This window comes from Aotus nancymaae, unplaced genomic scaffold, assembly GCF_030222135.1.
Source record: "Aotus nancymaae isolate 86718 unplaced genomic scaffold, 86718_ANA_hifiasm-v0.15.2.pri h1tg000039l, whole genome shotgun sequence".
Lineage (NCBI taxonomy): Eukaryota > Metazoa > Chordata > Mammalia > Primates > Aotidae > Aotus > Aotus nancymaae.
Genome location: NW_026988453.1, coordinates 9,077,915 through 9,085,565, shown reverse-complemented (window position 1 = coordinate 9,085,565; position 7,651 = coordinate 9,077,915).

The following is a 7,651-nucleotide window of genomic DNA, read 5'->3' as shown; positions in this document are numbered from 1 at the left end:
CCTGAGGCCATCTTCTCCTATGAAAATGAAAGTAGGGGCTAAGTTCTCCATATATACAAGGAGGTATTGAGAGGAACCCCACAGTTGACTTGAAAATAAATAGGTTCCATGTGTAAGTGTTTTGTAAAATTTCGATGGAAATGCACAGAAAATCTTCTGGCCTCTCGTCACTGCTTTTCTCAAGCTTTTTCAGCTTAATGACCCCTTCTCTAACAGGTTGGGCTGGCCCAGCCTAGGAAAACATCCCAATTTCTAACTTCAGCCAGACCTGCATTGTGTGTCTGTGTGTTGAGTGAGCTGGTCAGCTAACAAGTCTTCTTAGAGTTAAAGGAGGGGGTGCTGGTCAAGAGCCAACACATTCTTGGCCCATGAGCGTTGCTTTTCTGTGAATTCATTATGCCATCTGGCTGCCAATGGAACTCAAAACTTGGAAGGCAAAAGACAATGTTATCTGGGATTCACCGTGCCCAGCACCCGAAGTGCCAAATTCCAGGAGGACAAGAGCCTTAGCCAATGACAACTCACTCTCCCCTACTCCACCTCCTTCCAAGTCTAGCTCAGGCCCAGGAGGTGGGAGAAGGTCACGGAGCCTCAGGACATCCCAAGTCAGAGCCTCCTTTGAACCAAGTATCGAGATCCCTTGAGGACTTGATGAAGTTATCCTTAACCCCCAGACCAGCCTCGGAACTGAGGGGGATTGTTGGCCCAGTGGCCTGGAGTTGGGGCTCAGGGAGAAACCTGCAACACGTCTGAGGGTTGCAGGGCCCACCGTGGAGGTGAGATTGAAACACGTGGGGCAGAGGGAAGACATTGAAGAAAACATCTCTGCTTGAATATTTGGAAAAGAACACTCTTCTGGACTTGGTTGGAGCAGGAAGGATGGAGGCAAAGTAGTGAAATAATCCAGAATTTCAATACTTTTTAATATTCTTAGTGATACTGACCTGTGATGATATGATTCCCAGAGAGGACTGGGAACCTTATCTCTTGAGATATTTGCATAATTTATTTAATTTAAGCCTCATTCTCCTTTCATTCATTTTGGTAATAAAGTGGATTTGAAATGTGAACAAATGCACGTTTGGGTGGTTTTATAGAAAAGCAAAACAAGTCACCTCCTCGGAGACCTGGACTTGCTTTGCATTATCCTGGCGGGAAGCAGTAAGGACTCAGATTTCTCCAGCGGTCTCCCAGCTCCTCTCCGGGTTCTAATTTTCCACTCCTAGGAATGCATAAACTTCCATGACCCAGCTAAAGAACAGAAACTGGGGAGAAGATTGGGCTGAGGGATCCCTACACCCAGGACCAGTACCCATAGCCAACTCTGTGATTTTTGTGGCCATAGGGGATGTCAAAGCCCCATCATCCCTCTACATACCTTTCACTCACCAGTTCTTTCACACTCATGGGATGCCTATTAAGGCCAATCCCATCATTACCCAGCAAAGCCTTCGGAATCCTTAGTTTGGGGGAGCACACAATCTAATCCCACCTTTCCCTCTCCTGTTTGTGAGCCAATGCAAGGAGAGTATTGTCTTACAAGCTAGGTTGACTCTCAGCTGTGTTTACCAACAATCAGAAAGGGAAGAAGATAAGAGGAATCACAGAAAAACAAAAAGCAAAGGCATAAAGGAGACAGAAAAAGGATGAGGTGGAAAGAGATGAAGGACCAGAGATTAAACAAAACAAAGAGGGAAGGGAAATGAATGGTCAATGGGATGGAGATACACTGGAATAAAAAGATGGGGAGAGGCCAGGCACAGTGGCTCATGCCTATAATCCCAATGGCTTGGGGATTTAACGGGTCGCTTGAAGCCAGGAGTTCAAGACCAGTCTGGCCAACATAGTGAGACCCCTCTCTCTTAAAAAAAGTGGGAGTACTAGAAGAAGGAGAAACAGTTGAAGGAAGAGAATATGTTGCAGAGGCAGAGAAGTCAATGAGTCCCAAAATGATATTTATTTAAGATAAACTAACCTTGCTTTAGCCATTCAGCTGAGCAGTGGGATTTGGGTAAATTAGCCATTAGCATCCCTCCTGTAGGAGTTTTAGACTTCTTTTTTCTAATGATGCTATCTTAGCCTGATTCCCCCTGGATGCAGAACCTGAGACAAAAGTCTGTGCTTGGGCTATTCAGGCAGTGATCTCAGGGAGAGGAGTGATGCGCAGAGTGAAAACAGGGAGGCAGAGAAAGCCAACACAAGAATAAGCCACTGTGAAAGGCAACTGGGGCTCCACCCCACCGTCCTTCCCAGGAGCCCTGTGAGAAGCATCTGCAAATTGTCCTAGAGAAACATCGAACCATCACACCCATATTCCATTGATCAAGGATGGCCCTATGGGTATTAACTCTTCAGCAAATACAGGATGCATGGATATGTGTGCAGAGCAGTTCCCAAGGTGACCCATGCTAGGGCATCAGTTATGCACCTGCAGGAAGGAGTAAGTATGGCATAGCTCCTGGGAGGGGCTGGACCACCTGGAACCATTATTCCAACAGAGGCTTAGTAGGAGGATTCTGAGCGGCACATAAGCAGCACCTAAATCGGGTACATTTCTTTAGCCTTTCATCTTCCAAACCCACTGTGACTTATGTAGTTGTCTGACTACAACGTGGCATTAGTCGTATAAGGAGGGAGTATGGAAGCATTTGTAAGGCAGCCATCTCACCATTCTAGACTGGAATGGCATAATTTTAAGACTGTGAATCCCCGAACATGCCCAAGAAGAGGTAAACTAACCACCCACCAGGGAAGTTCTCAGAGGAGCTGCTGCTCCAGACGGTAGATCATACAAGATGACACTGAGACCTCCTATCTCTAAATCGCATAACATGAAAGCAGATTCTTTAGAATTATGGGAGTTATTTCCTACTTCCAGAGCTGGAAGTAAACTCTTTTCTTTCAACAAAGATTTTTGTGTAAATAAGGGACTTTTTAAACAAACTTTTTATTTGGAAATAATTTCAAACTAATAAAAAGTTACAAAGCTAAAAGTATCACAAGAGGCCAGCTGCAGTGGCTCACACCTGTAACACCAGCACTTCAGGAGACCAAGGCAGGAAGATCATTTGAGGCCAGGAGTTTGAGACCAGCCTGAGCAACAAAAGGACATCCCCACCCCGACCCCTATCTCTACAAAGACAATTTAAAATTCGTTTAAAGTAGTTGTGCATGGTGGCACATGCCTGTTGTCCTAGCTACCGGAAGGCTGAGACAAGAGGATCACTTGAGTCCAGGGATTTGAGATTACAGTGAGCTACGATTGTATCACTGTACTCCACCCTGGGCAACAGAGCAAGACCTTGTCACTAAAAAGCAAAAAAACTCACACAATAAAGACTGTGTGCTCTTTAATCTGGTTCACTTATGGTTAACATTTTACCCCATTTGCTTTATCATTTACTCTCTCATAGTCTCTCTCTCTGTTTTTTTTTTTTTGAGACAGAGTTTTGCTCTTGTTGCCCAGGCTGGAGTGCAGTGGCATGATCTCGGCTCACTGTAACCTCTACCTCCCAGGTTCAAGCAATTCTCCTGCCTCAGCCTTCTGAATAGCTGGGATTACAGACACCTGCCACCATGCCCGTCTAATTTTTTTTTTTTTTTTTTTTTTGTATTCTTAGTAAAGAAGGGGCTTGGCCATGTTGGCCAGGCTGGTCTCAAACTCCTGAACTCCAGTGATCCACCTGCCTCGGCCTCCCAAAGTGCTGGGATTACAGGCATGAGCCACCGTGCCCAGCCTATTTCTCTTTTCTTTTTCTCTGTGGACATACATAACTTTTTTCTGAGCCATTTGAGGATAAAGTCTCTTAACTTTACATACTTCAACATGTATTTCCTGAGAGATAGTCTCCTACTTCATCACAGTCCAGTTATCAACTTAATGCATTTACATTGATCCAATACTTGTATCTAATCTACCATCCATATACTAATTGTGTCAGTTTGTCTAATGAATTCCTTTGTAGCATTTTTTCTCTCCAGCACAGGATCTAATCTAAAGTCAAGTATTGAATTTGTTTTCTATTTTTTTACTTATTTATTGAGACAGGGTCTCACTCTGTCACCCAGGCTGGAGTACAGTGGAGCTATCACAGCTCAATGCAGCCTCAGCCTCCTGGACCAAGTGATCCTCCCACCTGAGCCTCCCAAGTAGCTTGGATTACAGGTGCACGCCACTACTCCTGGCTAATTTTTGGTATTTTTTGTAGAGATGGGATTTCCCCCATGTTCCCCAGGCTGGTCTCAAATTCCTTAGTTCAAACAATCCTCCTTCCTCAGCCTCCCAAAGTGCTAGGATTATAGGCATAAGCCACCATGCCAGGCCAGGTATTGAATTTAGTCACATGCATTTTAGTGTCTTTAATCTGGAACATTTCTACAACTCGTCTTTGTCTTTTACCCACCCTTTCTTCGTATTCCTCATTTTGCATTTGTCTGATATTTCCTCATGATGACACTGAGGTTTTGCATTTTCTCCCAGAATACTCCATAAGTGATGCTCTGTCCTTTTCTGCCTAACACAACTGGAAGCACATAATGACCACCAGTCTCTCATAGGTGAACTTAATTTTGATTACTCAGTTGGGACATTGCCCGATTTCTCCATTATGTAATTACTGGGTTTTTTTTCTCTCCCTTGCAACTGAGCGTTTGTGAGGACACACTTTAAGACCATGCAAATATTCTGCTGCTCATTAAAATTTCCCCTAGGTTGAGTATCCATTGACAATTCTTGACTGACCCTATCAGCTCTATGACGGTTGCAAAATGATGATTCTCCAACCCCAGCACACCCTCTACATTTACCAGTCCTACTGTAGGCACCCTACTACAAGCAAGAGCACTCACTTCTCACCCATTCTAGAGTTTCTTAAAAATTGTACATGTGTGTTTGTGTGCCTGTTTATGTGCACATGTATATATATGAATATGTATATATGTGTGTGTATGTGTATTTGTAGGTATGGGTATGTAGTCATGTGCCAGATAACAGTGCTTCAGTCAATGACAATCACATATACAATGGTATCCCATGAGGTTATAATACTGTATTTTTATTGTACCTTTTTCTGTTTAGATACACGAATACTTAACATTGTATTATAGTATGCAGTACAGTAATATGCTGTACAGGCTTCTAGCCATGGAGCAATAGGCTACACTATATAGTCAAGGTGTATAATAGGCTATGCCATCCAGGTTTGTGTACACTGTAGGATGTTCACACAATGACAGAATCACCTAAAGAGATGTTTCTCAGAATGTGTCTCCATCGTTAAGCACTGCATGAAGAGGGCCCCCACTAGACATCAAATCTGCCAGCACCTTGATCTTGGACTTCCCAGCCTTCAGAGCAATGGTGTGTACATGGATATATTTCCTAGTGCTGACTGCTGAAAGTTCCAGGAAGCAAAGACACCCAGTAAAAAGGAACAAATCTAGTACCCAGATTTCAGCTTCTAACAGCATTCCTTTCTAAAAGGAGACAGAACTCCTCAAAAGAAATGACTGATTCCGAAGCCAGGTAGGATTTGTACAACATAAGTCTGGAACACATTTTTATACCATAAAGCAAGGAACTGTTCCAAAAAATTGATGACAGTATGTCACAAGGTCACAGGAACCAGATCAAAGTGGCCTCTACTAGCAATGTAAACACCAAAATAATTACATAAAATAATGAATTGTAAACCATTAAAAACAAGAATTGAGCTCATACCAATGATGATGACTGAGAGAGAGAGAAAGAGAGAATTAGAAAGCCTTTGTAGTTGCGATAGACTATTTGTGTTGCTCCAAAATTCATATGTTCAAATCCTAACCCACAAGGTGATAGTATTAAGGGCCTTTGGGAGGTGATTAGGTCATGAGGGTAGCGTCCTCATGAATGGGATTAGTGCCCTTATAAAAGAGACCCAGAGATAGCTCACCCTCTTCTATGTTAGTTTACGTGAAATGACAGCTACCTATGGACCAGGAAGAGGGCTCTCACCAGACATCAAATCTGCCAGTACCTTGATCTTGGAATTACCCACATCCTTGGATTCCCTGATCTTGTCATCCCAATATCTGTGTCCTGGAAAGACGTAGTGGCTACTGGCCCCCAGAGGGAGGCACACTGCAGAAGTGGCATGACAATGTGAGGAGTTCCACTGACCAGCTCCCCTGTGAAACTGGTGAAAATTATGTTTAAAAAAACATTAAATCCTCTAGAAATAGTCCTAAGGGCAAACAGCAAATGAAGACACATCTATTCAAGAAAATCTATGAAAATTTAATAAGAAAGCAAAAGCTATAAGCCTAGAACATCTTTATGTTAACCCCAAAGTATATCTTTATGTTCTTTATGTATAATAGCCCCAAAGTACATCTTTATGTTCTAAGTAGGAACAGACCCTACCAGATATACAGGAGGGTTTTATTTTCCACAGTTTCAGTTACCAGCAGTCAACCCTGATCTGAAAGTATTAAATGGGAAACTTCAGAAATACACAATTCATCATTTTTAAATTGCATGCTGTTCTGGGTAGCGTGATGAAATCTTGCACCATCCTGCTGTAGTCCTGTCTGGAATGTGAATCATCCCTTTGTCCAGCATATCCATGCTGTATACACCGTGTGCTCATTAGTCACTGAGTAGCCATCTGAGTTATCAAATTAACTGTCATGGTATCACAGTGCTTGTATTCAAGTAACCCCAATTTTACTTAATAATAGCCCTGAAGTACAAGTGTCGTGATGCTGATATATTGCTATAATTGTTCTATTATTAGTCATTAATATATTACTATGCCTAATTTATAAATTAAACTTTATCATAGATATGTATAATATGTACATGAAAAATCATAATATAAACAAGGTTTTGTACTATCCAAGGTTTCAGGCATCTATTGGGGGTAGATAGAATATCAGAATATGTGACCCACAAACAAGTGGGGGACCACTGTATTTTTTTATTTAAGAATATGCTATTTCTTTCCATTTGTATAAGTCTTCTTTTGATAATTTTAGAAGTGTTTCCTTATATAGCTCTTACTTATTTCTTTTTTTTGTTTGTTTGCTTGTTTTTGTTTTTTTGAGACAGTCTCACTCTGTCACCCAGACTGGAGTGCAGTGGCTTGATCTTGGCTCACTATAATCTCTGTATCCCGGGTTCAAGCGATTCTCCTGTCTCAGACTGCCCAAGTATCTGGGACTACAGGCCCACACCAATATGCCTGACTAATTTTTGCATTTTTAGTAGAGACAGGGTTTCGCCACGTTGGCCAGATTGGTCTCAAACTCCTGACTTCCGGTGATCCACCCGCCTTGGCTTCCCAAAGTGCTGGGATTACAGGCATGAGCCACCATGCCCAGCCAGCTCTTACACATTTCTTAAGTTTAACCCTACTTTTTTTTACCTTTTTTATTGTCTTTATAAATGGAATCTCTTTTATTACATTTTTTTAACTGGTTGTTGTTTACATATATAAAGGCTATCGATTCTGTATGTTCATTGTGCATTCAGACTACTTACTGAATTTGCTTACAGTGTAGTAGTTTTGCTTTTCATTGCTTTAGGTTTTCCTGAAGTTTGTCTATGTCTGCAAATGACTATGCTTGTACCTCCTTCTCAAATTTTATACCTATAATTTCTTTCTCTTATCTA